Consider the following 23,577-nt stretch of genomic DNA (forward strand, 5'->3'; position numbering starts at 1 on the left):
GTTTCTCTTTTTTCTCCTGTTGATTCCTTGAAGTTCATGCAGGTTTTTGGTAAAGAAAATCTTACCCTAACCTCTAAAACATACAGCATGGATAAAGTAGAGCTTCTGTGGATTAAATAGAAGAAAGGAGAAAGTTGTAGGAATCCCCAGAAACCTCCCTCCAACTCTCCTCACCACACCACAGCCCCTGCAGCAGCCTTTGGGATACCCCAGGAATACCACTCTTTGCCAAGAACAGTTAGTAAAATCACTAGATTAGATCACTGCTGAGTTTTCATTTGGCTCTTACATCCTGTGATTTGTGATGTCTGTCAGACTTTAAGTCCAGGTCTCTGTGTTTATGGTTTGCAAAAAATGCAGATGATTCCCGAGTAGGTAACGTAGGAGCTATAAACATGATGCAGATGACAGAGTTTCTGCTTTTCATAACCACACAGGGACTGGAGGAGCAGGCAGACAGTTGGGAAAATGGTTTCTTAAAACAACAAAATGTCCAGACACATAAGAACGGAATGACTGATAAAGGTTGTTGTAGGTCATAGTTGTTGCCTCTCATTTCATCAAACAGTTACTGAGCATCAGCTATGTGTTGGCCATGTGTGTATTGGTGTAAAGAGATCCTAAGAAGATATGATCCTCCCTCTGTTTTATTAACGTTTTAAAATTTTTTTGTGTGTAAGTTATCGCTATCTAATTCTTTGCTGCTTATTTTTCTGTTTACTTTTTAACTCTACCAGAGGCTGAACAATCTGTAAAAAGAGCAATCTTAGCTGTTTGGTATCCAGGGATTTGACTCATGCCTGGCACATAATAGATGTTCAAGAAACATCTGCTCACAGAATTACACTGTGTCGTCATCTCCACCAATCACAGTGGTTGGTGGAGATGATGCCGCAGTGTAAGCTTTGTGTATGTGTGTGTAGTTGGGAAGGTGGACTGTCAGGAGGTGATATTTGGCCAAGACCTTAAAAGACAGGGATAAGTTTGTGAAAAGGGAAGAGGAAGAGATATTCGGTTCAGAGGCAAAAGTAGGAATGAAGGAGGCAGAGTGAAACAATATGGTAAGCTGAGGCAAAGCAATGGGTTCCTAGAAGGAGTTTCCCCAAGTGAAGCTGAAGACCAGTGGGGCTCACTAATGAAGGGCTTTCCCTGAGGGCAGAGTGGAGTGGTGCTTAAGAGAGGATGCTCTGGAGTCAGGCTGCATGGATGTGAATCCCTACTAGCAAGGCAGGTGGCATTAATAATTCACCCTCTCCATCTTAGATTTCTCCACTTTCAAATAGGGGTTATCTATGTGACACTCCACTTTAGCACAGTATCTGGAACATAGCAGGCTTGGCTATTGTTAAAGGAGAGGAGACCAATCCAAGGAGACCTTGAGGGCTTTGCACCCTGGCATGAGCAGGCCCCTGGTTTAGGGTGTGCCTGTAGCAGCCATGTGAAAGATGGACTGGCTCTCAGGTCCTCCTGGCAGAGAGATGCTGTTGAGTGTCTTCCTCTGTCTCCTTCCTTCACCTGTGTGGGCCAGTGATGCTGTTCTAAGTGGCCCAATAATTGTCTTTCCACTATGTTTAAGAACGCTGCTTTGTGTCTTGCACGGGATTGTCTCTGTGAGAACCAATGGGATAAATAGTATTCTGGCATCAGTACCCAGAATGGCTGCAATCCAGCTGAGCACCAGTTTTTCTTCATGGGTGCTGTGGTCCTGTGCCAGGTCGTGTGTCCCCGTCCCTTTTGTGAGGCAGCCCTTGCAACTAATATGACTTCGTAGACCAAGCTTTGCATATGACCTTCATTCAAATTATTTCATGCTGTTCTTTCACCTTTTCACATTTTTAGTGTTCAAAATAGTCTCATATGTGTTTGTACTATATGCACCTTTGTAGGCGGCCTGAAATTCTTTTTGGAATCAAACAGGGTATTGGTAAAATGCATGGCATGAGTCACAGGGCATGAGGTGGAGAGTGGGCCGGGTGAGTCTTCAACCTAGTTTTTTCATGAAGACCTACTTTCCTGTAGGGCTTTAGCCACTGCTCCCTCCTCCACCACCATGTCAGAACTGGCATTTGTCTCTCCCTGTAATTCCTTCTCTGCCCTTGGAAGAGAACTGTGATCATTTTTTGCAGTCCCCTTGTGTAGCTGACCTGACGTGTGATATTAATGAAGATGTGGTGCAGAGACCCTGGGATGCTGGAGGCAGGGTCTGGAGCGGATTAGATGCTGTAGGTGCCGCTCTTCACCCATGTCCCCCTTGGGCCTCTGTCTCCCTGTCCATAAAATAGTTGTGGTGCCATGGATCCATGTTCCCCACCTCTCAATCATTCAGGTTTTGTCTTCCCTAATATCTGGATACGATTCACATTGTTATTTACTTAATATTTTCTTTTGACTCCTTCTACTTTCTGCTATTTAAAAATTTTTTTTTGAAGAAAATTATATTGCTCTAATTTCTGGCAAGTCAATATCTCTTGTCATAAATATGAGGCAGCCAAAAAACAGATATAATTAAAAGGAAACAACATAATTGAATCCTCTCTGAGCCTGAGACTGCCTTGTCTTTGTTAAAAAAAGGTTTGTTCAGAAATCACTGCAAACAGAGACTTTCTCTTTGCTGACATCAGGACTGAAAAGAATTGAAAAGGCATGTCTCTATTTCCCGCATTTATTGTCATTGAAGGCCAGTAATCTGGCAATTGGTGGGGCCTCTGTTGTGTCAGGTATTGCATTAATTTTTTTATGTTGAGTCTTTGTAACAGAACCCTGATAACAGAACCCTGATGGTATTGACTTATATTTAGTGAACAGTAAATTTATGTCAGAAACAATAGCGTTATTTGCACACATTATCACCTCTGTGCTTGCCACAGGAATGTGAGGTGTTATGATGCTCATTTTACAGGTAAGGAAACAGAGTCCTAAGTCACAGAACTGATGAGTCATAGAGGCCCAAACAGGAATCAGCTTGCAGCTGCATCTTATGCCAAAGTCTTTCTAATTCCACAACTTGGCCCCTTGGCTTGCTGGGGGACATGCCCCCTTGGTTTGGCTCCTAGATAAGGTCCTCTGGGCCTTCTCTGAGGACCATCTTGGCTCTGAAAACTGGCTGTACGTACACATCATTCTGAGAGCCAAAGGTGACCCCTCCCTGGCCCCCAAGGTCTTCTGAACATGCAGTGTCCTCTTGAAGATGGCTACATCATGGTATTGGATTTGGCCATGAAATCCCCAACTCGTGTTGAACACTAGAGAAGTATCAGCTCTTAGCTCTGTGTTTCCCAAAGCGTGGTTGGAACACCGATGGAGGGAGGTGGGATGCTTTTAGCCAGGGGAACTGATTATCCCAATTTCAAAGTTCTGTCATTTCAAAGTAGGAAACAATCTTACTGCTCATCAAATCTACCCTGGTACCCGATGCCAAAATTCATTTACTTACTGGATAAAGAAAGTGACTGAAATGTTTACAAATATGAATGATCAAGTTGTGAATAATATGTACACATGTACGCGTGTGTGTGTGTGTGTGTATTAACACACATATAGATACTATTATATATCTTTATATCTCTCTATATAGAACATTTGCAGATATCAAAGCCAAGGAGGCATGTTAAAAACCTGTTAAGACAGCCTCCTCATTTCTTGGCCTTTTGGCTAAGATGAAGTGTAGATATCCAGCCTCATTTTCTTGATGGAAGCCGTATGATAGAGAATTAATAAATGAATATTGTAGAAGAAGACCTCCCCAAACTTCTGATCCACTGATGTGCAGACAAACAGGACCATTTTTCTGTCATTTCCACACTCATGATCCAAGCACAGTCTGGTAAGATGACCCAGCTCCACATAGCTGTTGACAGTGTTTCATTTATTTTTTTCCTCTTTATTTTCAGTTCTTAACAATGGAGTTAGTAAAAGTAACCATCCGAAGAGTATTAAAACATGAAAAGATAAAAACAGCAAATGCATCCTTGAGGATGTGTGTTTGTGTGTGTGTGCAGTCACATTTACATCTGAAGCACACACACATATGACTTACAAATAAATCGAGGTAGAACAGCCTATTAAAGCTTCCTACGAAAATATTAGATTCTCGATATTGACAAATGATTTCTCCCATTCTTTAAGAATGTCAAAATTTGTGCCTAGCAGTGAAGAATGTTCTTCCACCAATAAAGTGCAGCAAACGCAAAACTGAAACATTTTAAGGACCTGATTCCCCTGCCGACCCTGAGTGAATCCAGTGTACTTAATGAGGTGTGATGAGGATGTAGAGCACCCGCTAGACTCTCTCCCTGGCTCACGTCAGCCCCTCTGTGGCCAAATTCAAATTTCCGCCTGAAGAAAATCAGTCTCCACTCACTGCAGCCCTTCAGAAGCATTTGCGAATAGGTGAGACCACTATGTCCAGGGCTCAGATTTTTATTTACTAAGTCATTGGTTTGAAAGCTCTTTTGAAGCATTTAGTTTGTACCTTTGTCTGATTACAAAGTGGACAAGGAAACATATATGCTTCTTATCCCTGTGGAGTTTATAGACAAGCAGAATTTGCACAGCTTGTATCTTCAGAATAAGTGCCTTGGAAGAAGCAAATAACAAAATGGCATTTTTTTCTTAACCTAATTTTATATTGCAAAAGGATAGTCCCACTTAATTTTGAGAAACCTTATTTTGTTTCTTTCTGAGTATAATAGCCCCAGAGGGAGCTCTCTCCTATTATATCATAAATCAGTCGTATTGCTATGGACTATGCAGTTTACTTTTCTTACTATGAAAAGATAGCGGGACGCTGTGACTATTTCTGGCAGACAACAAACACTGCAGTGTGTGTGTGTCTGTATGTGTGTGTGTGTGTGTGTTTGCAGCACTTCTCTGACTTTATTAATATGTAGATTTGTGTACTCCAGAAACTTGCAAATAAGCAGATTTCTTGGTTGTCTGGAAGTTGCCTAGATTTGATAAAATACAAGAGACTGTCTCAGGCCTTGGGTCTGGTTAAAGGTCTTTGTTGTTCTTCATTACATGCATGGGTTCTCCTTCGTAGTTGGTTTCTGCTTTTTCTGGATAGTTAGGTAGCCTGGTAAAGCGATGCAGTCCTTAGTCATGTTTCTTTTAAATCTCTGGACTACTTTCCTAATTTAGTGCCCCATTTTATAGCCAAAGAAAGGAGTAGAGTACAGTTGTTCAGTGAATTGCTATAGATTCAAACTGCCTGTGCCCAAGTCTTGGCTTCACTGGTGAGTGGCTTTGTGATTGAGGGCAACTTTACTCAGTCTTTTTGTGCTCCAGTTTCCTAGTTGTGAAATGAAGAAAAACCACAGTACCTGATTGTCATAAGATGAAATTGTATATTGCAGGAAGGTACTTAGCCCAGGACCTGGTCCGTTGGAAATTCTCAATAAATTTTAGTCATCATCATTGCCTGTTTGGATTAAGTTGTGTCTGGAGAAGGCTCAGCTTCTGGGAGATAGAGAAATGCTGAGAATTAGCATCATTTGTACATGATGGCATTCATGCCTTAAATCCCCAAAGATGATTAAATGCTTCATTTGGCATGTGAAGTGTTTAGAAAATATTGACCACACTTTTTCAAACTTAATACTTGCACAAACACAGGCATTTAATGCTAGCCAGAAAATACCTGTTGGTTTCCCAGTCTTTTATTGTTAATAGTCAATTATTTGCAAAATGATAACCTACTTTACTGATTTGAAATATTAAAATATTATAGAAAACAAACCAAACAGTGCCACGTTGCATTTATCAAAGCTGAATAATTTGCGCCAAGTGAGTACATTATTACGGTCCTTGAAAACAAATTACAAATTATATCTGTCATTTGACATCAAGTAGATAAAAGGCAATAGGTATTTTTAATCTTTTAAATTAAAAAATATATAATTTTGTGGTCATTCTTTGTCTAACTACTACCATTCATTTATTTCTAAAGTATTCTAGCCCTGTGGAGGGTTAGCAGTGTACCGACCCGGGCCAAACAAAAGTGAGAATAATAATGTGATTTCTGTCCTCAAATAGCTCACAGCTTCCTTGATGCAAAGTTGGGAGGACCAAATAGCTATAAATATCAAAGATCTCTAATTGTGGAAGACATAAAAAAGCACTATGTTACACTAAGGGAATCCTGAAGCCCTCTGAGTTTATACTAGGTACTGAGGAGAACTTCCACCAAAGTCACACTCACAGTAAATGAAAGAAGGGGTCAGATGCAGGGAAGCACAGAGGTGCAAAGCCTGCCAGGCTTAGGAACAGCAATACTTACTGAAGCAGGAGGTAAGGTGGGCAGGTGAGGCTGGGGACAGATAGGAGACAGATGCATGAGCTGTGTTAATAAATGTGGAGTGTGGGCATCTCCTGACCTGATAGGGAGCCATTTAGAATTTTAATATTGTCAGGTTTCTTTTTAATGTAAAAATCGCTATTCTTCTAGTTGGTGGTTTCTATCGAGAAGGGGATTTCTGTTTGATCATGTGCATTGCATTCAAATGTTTAGATATTTATCCATACATGACAAGGAGACAAACAACTAAAATAAAATCAGCTACAGAAGAAGAGGTTAAAATTATTCTGGAGCATATGTGATTGTGTGCACGCTGGTTGCTTTGTTCACCCTAGTAGTTCTTCAGAAAACTTTACATACTGACCATATAGACATCCTTAAAACTTTCCTGCAGCGTGCTTATACTTATTTTTGTCTGCTTCTCACCTTCACCCTAAAAAAAGTTTAAAAAGTGAAATTGCTAGCATTTTAGGCAAAAATAAAATATACTCTTCTGGAGAAAGACTTTTAATTTTCTTTCTGTTCTAGCTGTTCTCAAGTTGTTAATAATATAGTCTCTCTCTCTCTCTCTCTGTATATATATATGTGTGTGTGTGTGTGTATATATATATATACACGTGCAAATTTTATAGTGGTTGTGCTTAGATATTTCCCCTTATTCTAACTTTTATTCCTCTTTATTCAGTAGCAAAATCACCATTGCTGAGTGGTAAGGGAAGAGTCTTTGGAGCAAGGGAAATCTAGATTGGAATTCCCACTCTGCTACTCATTTGCTTGGTTATCTTCGGCAAGTTGTTCAACTTCTCTGGGTTCTAATTTCCTCCTCTTTCAGGAGGTAGAAATAAAAATCCAGCGGTGTGGGGAAGAGTAATTTGTACAAAACGCATGTAGAAGCACCAACGCAATAATACCGATGATGTGTAGTAGACGGCACAGAAAACCGGAGCTTCTAGTACCGCGGTTGTCAATTATGTGAAAGGGAAAAAGTGAAGCTACATAATTTGGACAAGAAATACGGATAAAATGTAGTGAGTAGTAGGAGGTTTGCTCATATGCTAGATGACTGTTTGTTTATTCATTTCCCAAAGATATGACAAAAGCTGTGAATATTTATTTAGTTCTGCTCCCAATAGCCCTTCTAATAGGGAATTATTTGGGTACAACGAAAGACATTTGTAAATGCGGCTGATAAGACCGGCATTGGACAAGGAGTGTTTTGTTGGACACAAGAATTCTATTGTCCCTAGCTTCAGTTGTCAAGTGCCCGGGGAACCCAGAATTTATGGTGGCAGCACAATGGCCCTTTCAGGGCTCAGGGAAAGAGCTGTGAGATCCTGCTCCCCGGCTTTTCAAGGCCTCTAGTCTTTTTATCAGGCCTGGACAATGCGGGATTCAGCGGCTGCCTGAGCCTCCTGACCGTCCATTGGCCGTCAGGTATTGTGCAGTAATTACCATGGTGACAATGGACTCCCTCTACGCCCGTCCATCGGCGCTTTGGAAAATGGTGAAGGTTGTCACTTTGCATTAGGTGCCTCTAAAAGCATGGCTTACTTAGAAAAACTACTAAATAGAAATGAAGATAATCGTAGTAAGAGTTTGATTTAAAAGGCCACTGTGTCAAATCCATTTGGAGCTCAGAAACTCTTTATGGATGCTTTCTTCTAATTACAGATAGACGCTGGGCATCATCCTCTGTGCAGGCAGTAAGGAGCCAGCCTTGAAGATTTTGCAGGAAGGGATGAGCAGAGGGCAGCTGGTATCCCTTAACCACACAGTGGGAGCAGAGGTCTAAGCTGAGTCCAGGAACTTTGAGGGGTCTCTAAATTTCTTTGAGACTCAGATTCCTCATCTGAAAAAAAATATGCAAAATGCTTATAGATAAATATTAATTACATGTGGTAAGATTGCATGTTAATATTGATGCACATGTCAATATTAGTTCTGTATAAATGCTTACGCATCTATTATAGGGGTTTTTGAATAGCAAATATACAGTAAAAGGTAAACTGTTTAATCATAGAAGCACAATATATCTTTTCATAATCACAACTGTTGATTTTTGAGTGTATAAGTGAAGTGTTGCATGTATTATGATTATTCTCCACAATCATTCTACAAAATAATTGTTATTATCCCCATTTTACAGTGAGGAAACTGAGGCTCAGAAAGTTCTTGCTTGCCCAAACTCAAACTAGCTTGGAGGAGGAAAAACTTGATTTTAAGTCTTGTTCTCTCACATGCAATAGCTTCCTGCTTCTCTCATTATTTTTACAAAAAACATTGTGATCTACAATCCTATCTTATGAAATATGATTTACCATATGGTTTTGGAACTTTGCAATAACAGGAAAGAAAAACACCCAATGGAGATTATTAATTGATTTTAATCATCCCTTCAACAATGTCAGAAACATATGATGCCCGACAAAGGAAGAAGCCCCCATCTGCAGACTCCCAGGGATGGCTGCATACGTGTGGCCCCTTCTCCTGCCTGCACAGAGCAACATCAACAAAGCAAATTGGTATTTCTAGACCACCAGAAAAGTGGATGGCCGTTGTTCAACTTCTTCGCCAAAGAAAAGTTTTAAAAACCTGATATTTCACTTGTTTATACAAGAATAATATATAAACATTTAATTATAGTTTGCTTTAATCAACTATGTTCCAAAATATCTGAAATTTCCCATTGTGGTGTTTTTTTGTTTGTTTGTTTTGTGTTGTTTTGTTTTTGAGACAGGGTCTCACTTTGTCACCCAGGCTGGAGTACAATGGCGTGATCTTGGCTCACTGCAGCCTCAACCCCCCAGGCTCAAACAATATATATATGTGTGTGTGTGTGTGTGTATATATATGTGTGTGTGTGTATGTATGTATGTGTGTATATATGTGTATATATATGTATATATATGTATATGTGTGTATATATATGTATATATATGTTTCGCTATATTGCCCAGGCTAGTCTTGAACTCCTGAGCTCATGTGATCCTCCTGCCTCAGCCTCCCAAACTGCTGGGATTACAGGCAAGAGCCACTGCAGCCGGCCTTTCCATTGTGTTTTTATCAAAAAGTAGAAATTATCTGTAGTCACACACCACAGGAATAGGCATGCTTTGCCCTGGGGAGTGGGCCTCCCGGTGGGTTCTTAAACCTGAAGAAAAAGGAGTGGATTTATTGATCCAGCCCAGTTATGCTACTTCCTTGCTCTATGCACTTGGGCATATGCCATTCAGCCTCAGTTTCTTCATCTGTAAAATGGAGAAACTCTCTCTCCTTGGGCTATGCTGCTCCCTTCATTGGCAACTCTTTCCATTTTAATGGAGATCCTAAGAGAGGGAAAGTGGCAAAAGGAAGGAGACGGCTCTTCACGTACTGAGCCTTCCACACAATCAGAGCTCAGCAAAAGGGAGTTGCTACAGTCACAGCTGCATTTGCCCCTGACTATCTTCCTTGATTTTGATATGCTTACCGAGTATGTCCTTCATTCTACTTTATGCACTCGGGCTTCATGGTGTTCTTTTTCCTGATTTCTAGTCTCTCTGAAATAGTATATGGCATGTACTGTCTGAGCCCCTAAGAGGCTTAGTGCTGTGGGCAGCCAACCGCAGTGATGGAAGGGCTGATAGATGACAATGGTGCTGTACTTGAAGACAGCCCATGATGGTGTGCAGAGCTGGGAAGATGGCAGAGAGAAGTCCTGAGAGTAGGTAGGAAGTGGGTGCAGCAAGACTGGAGTGTAGTTTCCTGGCTCAGAGGGGAACACATGATCCCAAGTCTGGGAGAGTCATGAGCTGTGGGGAAGATGAAGGAAAATGAACATTCCAGCCATGAAGGCCAGTGCAGAGAATGCAGAAACAGACAACCCGCTATAGCCTGCAAAGCCGTCTTAGCTCCATCAACTACACTAAAAGCATAACGAACAACTTGGATTTTGTATGTTCATTTTTTTTTCTAAGAAACATGATATAATTGTATACCAAAATTTTTCACAGAATCCACAGTCCCTCTTTCTCTAATGTTTGCAGTGATTAGAATTCATAGACAATTCACCGTCTATTTTTGCTTTTCTTCCAAAGCTTTTTTGATTGACTGCACAGGCTTTTGGAGAAAGGATTTCTATAGGAAACATTTTGAAGGGAGGTAAAGAATGCAAGACACAGTGGGGAGTTCAATAAGTGTTTTATAGATTTGAGAAGTCAACCTTTCTAAACATGCTGGCCACAGTAACAGCTGCATTATTAACAGAAGACTAGAGAAGGAAAACAGAAGGTACATGGGCTATGAAGGCAGCACTGCTGGATTCCAACCATACCCGGGGTATTATTGGCTGAACACTTTCAGCAAGAGTCTTACCTTTTTGTGTTGTAGGGTGAGATGGCGTTCATAATACCCAGGATGGTTATATGTGGTTAAGGGTAATTCATTGGTGAGATACATGGCAAATATCTTTTCCATCCCTGTTTATAACATTCCAGTTATCTATTGCTGAATAACATGACATCCTAATATTTAGTGGCATATAGCAACAACTTACTACTATCTCTTACAGTTCTCTGGGTTGATTGAATTCATTTAGGTATTCTTACTTGTTATTTCCTGCCATGTAGTCAGATGGCTGGAGTTACAGGAAGATTTGAATGGATTAGGTATCCAAGATGACAACTTTAGCCCCCTGTCTGGCACCTCACTTGGAAGGCTGAAAGAGCTGGAAATGGACTGACACCTCTCTCTCCATCCACACAGCTTCTCTACCTGGTGGTCTGGAGCTTTCTCATAGCACAGTAATATCAAGTATTTGAACTTTTGACATGGCAGTCAACTTCTCCTAGAGCAAGCGTTCAAAAAGCACAAGATAAGCTACAGGGTTTCTGTATTAGTCCACTTATGCTGCTATAACAAAATATCACAGATGGGGTGGTTTAAACCACAGATCTTAATTTTTCAAAGTCCTGGAAACCAGTAGGTTCAGTTCCTGGTGAGGATCTTCTTCATGGCTTGCAGACAACATCCTCTCACCATGTCTTCACATGGCAGAAACAAAGAGAGAGCTCTGCTTTCTTTTCCTTTTCTTAGAAGAACAATCCCTCATGACGTCATCTAAACCTAATTACCTCCCATAGGCCCCACCTCTGAATACTATCACATTGTGGGTTAGTGCTTTAACATGTGAATTTTGGCGAACAAAAACATTCAGCCCATAACATTCTACTGCTGATCCTGCAGAATTCATGTCCTTCTTGCATGCAAAATACATTCATTCTATACCAGCAACCTCCAACATCTTAACTTGATTCAGCATAAATTCTGAGGTCTAAAGTCCAAATTCTCATCTAAATAAGTATGAGTGAGACTCCGAATACTATTCATCCTGAGACACAATCAGTATGGATGAGATTCAAAGTGCTGTTCATCCTGGGGCAACATTTGTCTGCAGCTGTGAACCTATGAAATAAGATAAATTACGTGCTTCCAAAATACAGTGGTGGGACAGGTGTAGGATAGGCATTCCCTTTCTAAAAGGGAGAAATTGGAAAAAAGAAAGTAGTGATGGGTTCCAAGCAAGTTTATATAAAAAGGCAAATACCAGTGAATCTTAAGGCTCAATAGTAATTTTCTTTGGTTCAATGCTTTGCCTTTTGGACCGACCAGGGTGGAAGCCCCTCTCTCCTGGTTCACATAGTGTCAGTTCTGCTGTTTCATTGTTATGCAGAGCCAGCTCATAGTCCCATAGAAGGAGACTGCACAAGGGCATGCCTATCAGAGGGTCTGGGTTATTGTGGGGCAATTTTGGAGACTAGCTGCAGCATGTAACATGGTTGACAAGCAGGGTCCTTCCTCATTTGTTATGCATTGCGTGAACTGCTGCGTGTAGCATTTCCTCCATGACTCCCTGTGCCTCCGGGAATAACTCCAGTGTTACTCTGTCCTGACATTTGGATAAATAGCACACAAGAGGACAGCTTTATTGTTCATCTTGCTACAGTCACCAAAACCAGGCTCTATGAAAAAAATTTAGTAGATCTAAGGTGCATTCACAACCCTTCACTAAAAAGGGCTTTTGTTTGCTTGTCTGTTGTTTTGGAGAAGGCTTTGTGTAGGATTATTAGATGGAAGCAATATCAGACAAGGAAAGAAATTTGGAAAGAAATGAAGTCAAGTCAAAGAAATAAGCTGTTTAAGCCCCTAATTCAGGCTGAGTTGATCCTAGAAGGTAGAAGCCTAGAGATGAAGGACATTCAAGAACTCCTTTATGCTGTTGTGTTAGTGAAGCTCTGCCAGCTGGCACCTTCCTTGGTTCAGTGCCTCAGTTTTTAAAGATGACAGCTGTTTAGACACTCCATATTCGTTTCTTTATTCACTCAACAAATATGCATTGAACAGATGCTCTGGGCTAGGAAATGTGTTAGACATTTTGGGAGATATGAAGATGAATCAGACCAGAATCCAAGCAGAACATAGCCCCCACACAGAAAGTCTAAAATGTGGTGTTGTGGGCGGGGGAAATGCAATCTTGAAAAGACTTGCAACCCTGTCAGCCCAGTGCTCTGGTCTGCTGGAGTGGGGATAGCATCTCCTATAACCACCACCGCTATTGCTGCTCTTCGTCTTTGAGCCTGTTGTTCATGAGGATCTGTCAACACCAGAACAGTGCTTCTCACTTTAGGAAGGAAGACATTGCTTTGGCTTTGGAACATAGGTTCTATCAGAAATGGGCTCTAAGTATTCATACCTTCCCCCATCAGCTTGTTCTTCATGCAAGAGCAAATGTATGTGAATTACACGGCATGTTATAAGAAGTTGTATGTAGAATTGCTTTATCATTGTCATCATAGTACCAAATGCATATATGGTTAATCACACTATCCAATGGTATTTATAAATCCGTGATAAGTTTTTCCCACTTTTCACATAATTTTAGTAATTGGTTTATCTCTCTCTTTGCACACCTGGATTGTCATCTTCTAAGAGAAAAGTCTGTCATATGCAACTGTGTATAATATTGTATCACTTTGTCAATTCATGCCACCACGAGGTTACTAATGATCCTTTCACTTTTTGCAGAAATCACTGTGTTTTCGGCTCGGCGGCCCTGTGACATTCCTTCCTGTTGTCCTTTGTTGAGTGACCAATCAGATGGGTGGAGTGTGTTACAGAAATTGGCAGCAAGTGTCCAATGGGTGAAGAAGGTAAGCTGGACTAACATTACTGAACAATTCACATGTTACTATGTATGTCAAGATGGAGATTATGTCTGTCTCTCAAATGTGGCTTGATTTGGAACTTCACTAAAGCTGAAAGTAGAATCTGAGAGGGAGAGAAAGGCCTACCTTTTTCAGTAGTGAGGAATGTGATTATTCAGTGTTAATGTTATTGGATTCTCTTTATTGAACACCTATTATGTGCTAGTAGTAGTAAGATCTGGAGGAGAAAGAAGGAACTAAAGGAATTATAATTCTTTAGCAAGGACTCGGCTAAACAGGCCAACTGAGATGATTGCCATGTTGCTTTTTTCTCCTTTTCTTTTGAAAATAAGTCTTAAAATGGGAACAAAGTAGCTTATATCCCACAAGGAAATGAGATTGCTAGGAGGCTGAACCTTTTAGACTTCAAATGACAGGGCCCTCGATCATGAGCCAGGAGGCCTGGTTTCTACTCCCAGATCCAGCTCTGCCATTCACTGTCTGGGCTATGAGATTAATGAGCCATTTACTGGGCTGCCAGGGTGGCTGGACCTAGGATTTCTAACAGTTCTTACATTTTAGGATTCTGTGAATCCATTTACCTTCTCCATCTGCTCGGTGATAACTGGAGCAATATTCATAGGAGACATCTAAATATCCAGATAGAAATTTAAGAATTAATTCTACCAGTGTGACTTTCCACTTTTGGGGAATCTAGACCTCCTTATCCACGTGCCTATGACTCATCTCCATGTGGATGTCCAGTGGTGCCTTAAACACGTATGTTAAATCCAGGTTTTTCCTGGGCCCCGCATTCCTGTAATAGTATCAAAATTCACCCAGAGTAGAAACACGGGCAGAATACTTTAAGCCTCTCAACCCCTCACCCCCAATAGCAGTTAATTCCTCTTGATTCCTATTCATCTATTCTTTGTCTATCTCTGAAGTAGTTTTGTTTCTCACTATCCCTATTGCCACTGTTCAAATGCAAGTCAAACTCTTTTTCTCCAATGTTACTGAAATTGTCACCTAATAAGTCTTTTTGCCTCCAGGGTTATTTCTCCCTCATCAGCTCCAATGTGATCCATGATCTATATATATCCTGAACAATGTTCTTAAATCCTCACATTATGTTACTTTCCCACTTATTCCCTTTCGATGATAGAAATAAGCTTTTCTTAACAAGTTTCTAGGATCCTTTAATGAGAAGGGCCACTGTTTTGCTGTCCAGATTCATCTCTCAGCTGCTATTCCCTCTCTACCTTGCCTGTATTATATACATCCACTCTAGGACCTCCTCATGGGGCACAGCCATTATTTCCCCAAAACCTCATAATCTCTCTCACCTCATAAGCACTCTTAAGACATTTTATATCTTAGCTTGGACTTCACTATCGCTAAGGAGCTATTTCTAATAGGCTAAGATTACCTAGACAATACTTTAGCAGCCAGGGATTACGCCATTTACAGTGATTTCCACATTGGACTGTAATTGTCTGTTTAGTTGTCTGTCTTCCCAGCTAGACCTGGAGATTTTTGAGGACAGGACTTATTTGGGACCACTGTGCTCCCAGTTGCAAGTACTGTATCTGGGCCAAAGTATGCACTTAGTAAGTATTTATTAAGCAAATGAATAGGGGCCCTCGGTATATTTTTAATTAAATGTGAGGAAGGTGGACTACGGTGACTACTCAGAGAAAAGTCATAATAACAGCAGCTAACAGGTTTTGCATGCTTACTATATGTCAGGTTCCTAAGGATGTTAAAGGTATGTCTCCCCTTAATCCTTCCAAAAGCCTTATGTGGTAGGTATTATTAATGTCAAATGTTTTATAAATGAGAAAACTCAATCTTGAAGAATGTATTAGTCTGTTTTCACACTGCCATAAAGAACTTCCCTGAGACTGGTGATTTATAAATGAAAGTGGTTTAATTGACTTACAGTTCTGCATGGCTGGGGAGGCCTTAGGAAACTTAGAATCATGGCGGAAGGAGAGGTAAGCATCTTCTTCACAAGGTGGCAGAAGAGAGAAGAGAAGCAAGTGTGAAGGGAGGAGAGCTCCTTATAAAACTGTCAGATCTTGTGAGAACTCACTCAGTATCACAAGAACAGCACGGAGGAAACTGCCTCATGATCCAATCATCTCCCTCCCTCCACACTTCGGAATTACAGGTTCCTCCTGCGACACATGGAAATTACAAATTGAGATGAGATTTGGGTGGGGGCACAGAGCCAAAGCAAATCAGGGAAGATAAATAACTTGTCTATGGCCATAGTGCTGTAACTTTTATCCTTGGAATTTGTATTTATGGGAAGTCTAACTTTAGCTAGAGTTTGTGTCTTTTACCACTCTCCTTGTCTGCCTTTCTCCTGAATGAATCTCCCATATTTTGGGCAAAAACCATTATCTCCACATAAGGCCAGGAGCTTTTCTTGCAGCCCACACAAGCTGTTGTTAAATAGATGGTAGTCCTCTGTGACAGGGAACTCTAAATTTCTGATAATTTCTCAGGTATTTTACACTCTTGTGTTAATGTGGGCCTGTTTTGGGAAAAAATTTCAGTGTGAAGAGTCCCCACCTCTTTCTCTCATGATCTGGTCAATATCTGTTAAGGGAATAAACCAATGAATGAGAACACTTATCCTAGAGGCAAAATGGCACTTCCCTACAAACGCACCAGAATGATTTGGAAATTGTATAACTGACTTCTCTGGCATTTGCTTATTTTGCACTCATTTGCTTCGAAGCCTGGCTCAGCAGAGGATGTGCATCCCTCCTGTGGGTATGTCTGTAAATGATGATCATCTCATTTCTGCTGAGCCAAATGGGCCTCTTCATTTCATCGGCCCTTTGCATTCCTCAAGAAGATGTGCAAGTGACATTTTCTATTTTTCTAGATAATAGGGGCAATTAGAATGATGTATGCATGAATCAGAGTGAGAAGGTAAATAGAAAGTACTTGAATTTAATTTCATGTCTAGGAAATCTGTTAGTTTTTTTTTTTTTAACCTGGAAATTAAGAACAGTCTATTTTGAAGAGTTCTGCAAAGCTTTTATTCCAAAGAGAGGAAGGTAAATTGCTCCAATGTTGGTGGCATGAAACCTTCATAAAACAAAGCAAAACATAAAACAGCAGGAATGCAACTGGAACATGGAACAACCCTTTGATTTTTCAGGATAAGCTTCTTCTTGATGGAAGAGAATTCTGTGCCTGGTGGAGGAAAGGACTTGTTCTTGATCGCACTGTAAGGATTTTGAAGAACAAAACTAACCAATGACTTTAGCTGAGACTCAGATTCTTGATTCCCAATCAGGTCAAGATGCCAGGTTTTCTTGAACAGGCACCTATGACATGCCACAAACACAGGCGGAGATGAAAGGGCACTTCCTCTTTCCTCAAGGAGTTTACAGTCAGGTAACTACATATGGCAGTCAAAATCCAAGTGGGAAGGAAAGATGGAGAGAGACTTCAAACAAATGTGGCATGGGTTCACAGGATCGACACTCTAGTTAACTTACAGTGAAATCCACTGGAGCTTGAGCTTCCATTTCTAGCACACGTGTCTTACTTAAGAACCTTCTCGGCCGGGCGCGGTGGCTCACGCCTGTAATCCCAGCACTTTGGGAGGCCGAGGCGGGCGGATCCCGAGGTCAGGAAATCGAGACCATCCTGGCTAACACGGTGAAACTCCGTTTCTACTAAAAATGCAAAAAATTTGCCGGGCGAGGCGGCGGGCGCCTGTAGTCCCAGCTACTCGGGAGGCTGAGGCAGGAGACTGGCGTGAACCTGGGAGGCGGAGCTTGCAGTGAGCCGAGATCGCGCCACTGCACTCCAGCCTGGGCGACTAAGCGAGACTGTGTCTCAAAAAAAAAAAAAAAAAAAAAAAAAAAGAACCTTCTCGGAGCAGAGGAGGAATTATCCGGGCAGCTACAGGATAAGGCTTCTAAGCCCTGTGACCTTGCTGGGTTTTCAGTAGAGCACAGGGGCCTAGAAATTAACATCCTGGAGAAGTGGAAGAGATTTGCCCTTTGCTCAAGAGAAGTGTACACACATTGGCATCCTGCTGAGTAATAACCAGCAGGAATTGCTGGTCTGAGGTCACCCAATTATCTTTCATTTGCATAGGAATGAATCCCAGAAAGCTGCTTCGGGGGCAACTCACCCGTGCTGCAGAACGCACCGGGCTCTGCATTGTCCCTGACAGCTTGAAGTGTTAGCAGTCTGCTTCCTAACCCCCTGTGCTGCTGGTTCTGTCTGTGAATGCATATTTCCTATTTTGGGATGTAGGCCACTGTGGAGAAGGAGGCCAAGTATCTGTCTCTATCTGGTGTCATCAGAATCATAAACAGACACTTAGGTCACTTGTTGCCTACACATTGCAGCTCTTCAGTGTGTACAATGTGGCTGTCATCACCACAATCAACTAATGATTACATGAAGCCCTTATGTGGTAGGCCACCTGAACATCCAGTCCCTGCACAAAATCATTACTAAAGGAAAAACCTCAACTAAAGTTGTGGTTCTTTGATCTTGCTTTATTTAGCTAGTGATGGGCAAAGGGGTCAATGACTTTGAATTTTCTGAGCATGCCCTTGTACCAGACACTGTGCTATGTGCTTTACATTTATTATCTTGTTTGACGTCACCAAGACTTTGGCTGCTATGTGCAGGGGTCATGATTCTTTCATAGATGAGGATACTGAGGTTTAGAGAGGTTAAAAAACTTGCTGAGGACCCCTGATAAGCAAGGGGTAGAGACAGGGTCTCCACTCTAAGCACAGCAGTATAGTGCCTCCTATTGATCAATGTCTCTTCCAATTCTTTTGTACCTTGACTTACAGTCTTAACCAAGCTGGGATGGGAGGGAGTTGGAGGGCAATTACTATTCAGTTATTTTGGTATGGCAATGCCCTAAATCTCTACTTGAGGGTTTTTTTTTTTTCAATAATAGATTCAGGGGATACATGTACATGTTGGTTGTATGGGCATTTTGCATAATGGTGAGGTTTGGGCTTCTAGTACACCCATCACCAAATTAATGAACATTATACCCAATAAGTAATTTTTCAACCTTCCTCCTCCCTTTTTGGAGTCCCCAGTGTCTATTATTGCCATCTTTATATCTATGTGTACCCCCTGTTTAGTTCCCACTCATAACTAAGGATATGTAGTATTGGATTTTGTGTTTATGAGTTTTTTCACTTAGGATAATAGCCTCCAGCTTCATCTATGTTGCTGCAAAAGATATGGTTTCATTCTTTTTTTATGACCATGTAGTATTCTTTGTGGCTGTGTAGTATTTCATAATATACTATACAGCCATAAAAAAGAACATAGTGTGTGTGTATATATGTGTGTGTATGTATATTCTACATATATATGTGTGTATAGAGAGGATGTATGTGTGTACAGATACACCTATATACATACATAAATACATATATACGTATATACACACATATATACATATATGCACACATATACATGTGTATATATGTATATATGTGTGTATATATACACATGCACACGTTCTCTGTATACACACATATATATGTGGAATATGTATACACACACGTATACACACACGAATTCTTTATGTGCATATATGTATACACATATGTGCATATATACACACATGTATATATACACACATGTATATATACGTGTGTAGATATACACATATATGTATATATACACATACACATATGTATATATACACAGGCATAAACACACACACACATTTTATGCACACATATATGTATACACACACACACACACACATATATACACACATACATACACCACATTTTCTTCATCCTGTCATTTTTTGATGGGCACTGAGGTTGATTCCATGACTTTGCTATTGCGAATAGTGTTGTAATAGACGCATGAGTGCAGGTTCTTTTTTAATATAATGATTTCTTTTCCCTTAAGTAGATACCCAGTAGTGGGATTGCTGGGCTGAAAGGTAGCTCTATTTTCAATTCTTTGTGAAATCTCCACACTGTTTTCATGGAGGTTGTATTAATCTGCATTCATACTAACAGTGTATATGCATTCCCCTTTCTTCACATTCTAGTCTCCACTTGAGTTTTAAAGGAGACTTAGCTGGTTCTGGCTAATGCAACAGGATGCGACTGAATGTATCCAGTGAGTGAGGGGTAAAAATGGCAAGAGGAGAAAAGACTCTGGATGTGTTCACTCATCAGTCATCTTGAGAACCATCCCTATGTTAGGCCTTGGACTAGGTGCTGATGATACAATAATAAATCATGTGTATCAATACAACAATGAAACTGTACCATTGCTTCCAAAGAACCCCTCTTCTTGTGATGGAGCCAGGCTGGCAAACAAATAATCATGGTACAGAGTTCCTTTTAGACAGCTCCCTGGATCTGTGAGAACACAGAGGGGCTGACTTCGCTGGAGGAAATCAGGCAGAGCTTCAGTGAGGAGGTGACCTCTGGGTTTAGACTTGATCGTGAGTAGGAATTTATCTGGAGAAGACCAGGAAGGATTTTCCAGGCAAAGGGAACAGTACAGCAGTTGTTATGTCAGTATTTGTCATTACAGGGTGGGATGTCTCATGACATATTTGTTTTCATTTTTATGTATCCTTAGATAGATACATTTAAATAGTTAAGATGGTTAAAATAGATAAAGATGGTTAAAATTTATAAGGTGAGGCCGGGCCTGGTGGCTCACGCCTGTAATCCCATCACTTAGGGAGGCCAAGACGGGCGGATCACAAGGTCAAGAGATCAAGACAATCCTGGCCAACATGGTGAAATCCCGTCTCTACTAAAAATATAAAAATTAGCTGAGCATGGTGGTGCACACCTGTAGTCCCAGCTACTTGGGAGGCTGGGGCAGAAGAATCTCTTGAACCCAGGAGGCGGAAGTTGCAGTGAGCTGAGATAGCACCACTGCACTCCAGCCTGGTGACAGAGCAAGACTCCATCTCTAAATAAATAAATAAACAAACAAACAAATAAAAGGTGAAAAAGAGTCTACAGAGAATTAAGTCTTCTTCAATTCCTATACTCTAGGCCTTCAATTTCATTCCCTGGAAGCCACTATTGTCAGTTTTCTGTGTGACTTCCAGACAGTTTCTGGGCAGTTACAAACACACACATCCATATAGCTACTTCCTCCCACATTTGTATACATAGATCACACGCAGCTGTAAACACTGTTTTATACTTTGATTTATTTATTTTATTTTATATATTTTTTTGAGACAGAGTCTCACTTTGTCACCCAGGTTGGAGTGCAGTGGTGCAATCTTGGCTCACTGTAACTTCTGTCTCTGAGGTGCAAGTGATTTTCATGCCTCAGCCTCCAGAGTAACTGGGACTATAGGCGTGTGCCACCACAGCTGGTTAATTTTCTGTATTGTTAGCAGAGATGGGGTTTTGCTACATCGGCCAGGCTGGTCTTGAGCTGCTGGCCTCAAGTGATCTGCCAGCCTCGCCTCCCAAAGTGCTGGAATTACAAGCCTGAGTCACTGCGCCCAGCCGCCTTGATTTTCAAAGGAAAAATTTATTAAGCTTTTTCCTTTGTTTTACTTGCACTCATTTGATTTAAAACCTTTTAATTTTAAGTTTTAAAACTATCCAAATCTACAGAAAAGTTGCCCAAATAACACAGTAAATTCTTATGAACACTTCATCTGGAGACACTGAATTTTAAAAAATCATTTTGCCATGTTCTATGCAATGATTTTATGAATTTAATCCCTAATCAAGGTACGGCTTGGATGTCAGTTACCTGGAGACCGGAATGCAGTTCCTCTCCCCAGCACTGATTTAGTGAGATAACGTAAGATGTTCTCGAAATCGATAATGTGTTCCTCTCATTGTCAGTTTCCCTGAGATGCCCACAAGCAGCAAATCCACCCCCAGGATGGGGATCCATCCCTAGGATGGAGATGGCTGGAGGTGCCCCTCTTTGGGCCACTTGATCTTTGGGAAAGGATTTTCTCTGCCTCCTCAAGTGCTCAGCAAGTGTTTCTTGGGTAGGTGAGCGTGCTCTCTGCACTTGCCTTCCGGGCCCTGTGGTCCAGGATGGTCACAGGCAATCCAGTTGAAATCTAATCACTTCACTTCCGACAACCAACCATACAGACAGCATTATCTCTTCTGTTCAGCTTGTCAGAGTCAACACGGCATCTCAAAGGCTGGTGTAGGATTCTCTCCTTTGAAAGATCAAAGCGCCTGAGCATTGCTCAGGTTACCTGTGCATTTCCTCCCTGCGTTACATGGCAAGGGATAGTCTGTACTCAAAGTGAGAGGGACTTTAAACAGCATGACAAGCAGGAAGTAACTTAGTAAGGCAGTGTCTTACGATTTTGTAGTCATGTGCCCTAGGCTTAAGAGGATTGTTTTCTGGTATTCATTCATTCATTCATTCACTAACTTGTCAAATAATTCCTGAAAGCCTCCTTGGTACTCTTTTATGCTCTAGGCCAAGACGTGTGCATGTTGCTTGCAGACTGGGTCCCTAGGATCTACTGGGTGACAGACAAATAGTCTCAGTCAAAGAAAGCAATTGAACCTGAGAGTGGTGGTGTGGAATCTCCAAGGACTTACTTCTTGGCCATTCGTTAATTAATTCATACATTAAACACCCATTTACTGACCCCGCCTGTACTCTCTGGCCCTACGTGATTCTTGAGCCACAGAATTACCATTTCCTTTCCTGGCTACTAACCCAAATTATCCTGTGTGCAGTGGGGGACTCAGAGCTCAAGGCAATTAAAGAAATCAGGGAAGTAAAGGGAACGAGCCATACTAAAATCTGCCACCAATTACATGTGTCTGCTGAGGATCTAGAAGACTGTAGCCAGACACCTGGCAGATGCTACCATTTGGAAGCTTTAGAAAATTTGTGGCGGGGCTAGTAAGTTTATCTTTTCTAGGGGTTCTTTTACAATTTAAGCACCATTCCAAAAGCTGTTAGGCTGCCATAGCAACAGTTCATATATGTATATATATATACACACACTTTTGAGGGAAACAAATTTTTAAAAACTTGGTCACATTCTTGCAAGGACTTGTGAGAAGATACCTCTGTAAATGAATGTCTAGCAAGTTTCCTGAAGTATCACATTTCTGTCTATAACATACTATTTTGGACCTCTTAACACTCCCAACCACTTTTCAGAATTTCCACTTGAAAGATGGACCTAGGAGGACGGTGATTCATTGCCCCGAACCATTTACATCATTCTTTGGGCAGGGAAAGGAAAGGCCTTTGTGTAGTTTCAGCTAGCCACTGGTTTCTGCCGGAGCCCATGTCCCTGCCGTGCCAGCCCCGACACAGTGTGGGATGGAACCGGTGCCCACACAAGGCCCCACCAGGGTGGCTGGAGCTCAGACTCATGGGAGCATGTCCGGCTCTATTCTCTCTTCCCCAATCCTTCTCCACTGAGCCGCAGCATTATTTCTCTAAATCCAAATTGTATCAAGTTGCTTCAGTATAAAACCCAAGCTTCAGAAGCTTGCAGTCCCTCTCAGAATAAATTGCTAAGTCCTTTGCCTGGATTCTAAGACTGACTTGATCCAGGCCCCACTCCCAGAAGCCCCCCTTCCCCGCCCTCCCATTTAACTCTGTCCATATTGTGCTGCTGGTAGCCCTGAACGCATTGTGATGTTTGACACCTCGACTCCCTTGCTCACATTTTTCTTCTCTGCCCCCATTTGTCCGAGTGTGCAGAGAAGCATCTTCTCCTCCAGCAGGGGCTCCTAGACCCTGTGAGATAGTTTGTCACTTTTTACTTCTGTGTAGAGAGTGCCTTGATTCCTCAGTGTCTATCACTTCCACGGGTCCTGGGTACATGTATCTTCATGAGCTCCCTTTTCCATTAAAAAAATTAAAAATTACAGTTTCTGACCATTTTGGTTTAAAGAGGAACATAGCATTCTACCCTAAAAGGTCATTGTTTTCTTCTGATTTTAAAAGAAATTAAAACATTGCTGTGCATCCTCTAAAAGTGTTGTGGGCACTGTGCCTACTGTTCCTAATGGAGCAGCCACACTGATGTTCCTGGGTTACCACATTGCCAATTAGTTGTCTTCAAGTTTGTTAAATCCTTGA

At 41.3% G+C, this 23,577-nt stretch overlaps 1 protein-coding gene across 4 annotated transcripts in view; it reads left to right on the forward strand.

Moving 5' to 3' along the window:
- The window catches only part of CDH11 (cadherin 11), a 174,347-nt gene that overhangs the window by 55,103 nt on the left and 95,667 nt on the right, over positions 1–23,577 (forward strand). For 2 of the 4 annotated variants that reach the window (XM_003916982.4, XM_021932051.2), the window contains exon 2: positions 13,358–13,482. The gene's annotated coding sequence lies outside the window, so the exon portion shown is untranslated. Of the gene's footprint in view, positions 1–869; positions 1,062–6,425; positions 7,730–13,357; positions 13,483–23,577 lie in introns of those variants that run through there. The other 2 variants (XM_021932050.2, XM_017953466.3) reach the window with 2 other exon arrangements.

The sequence above is a fragment of the Papio anubis genome, chromosome 18 (assembly GCF_008728515.1).
Source record: "Papio anubis isolate 15944 chromosome 18, Panubis1.0, whole genome shotgun sequence".
NCBI lineage: Eukaryota > Metazoa > Chordata > Mammalia > Primates > Cercopithecidae > Papio > Papio anubis.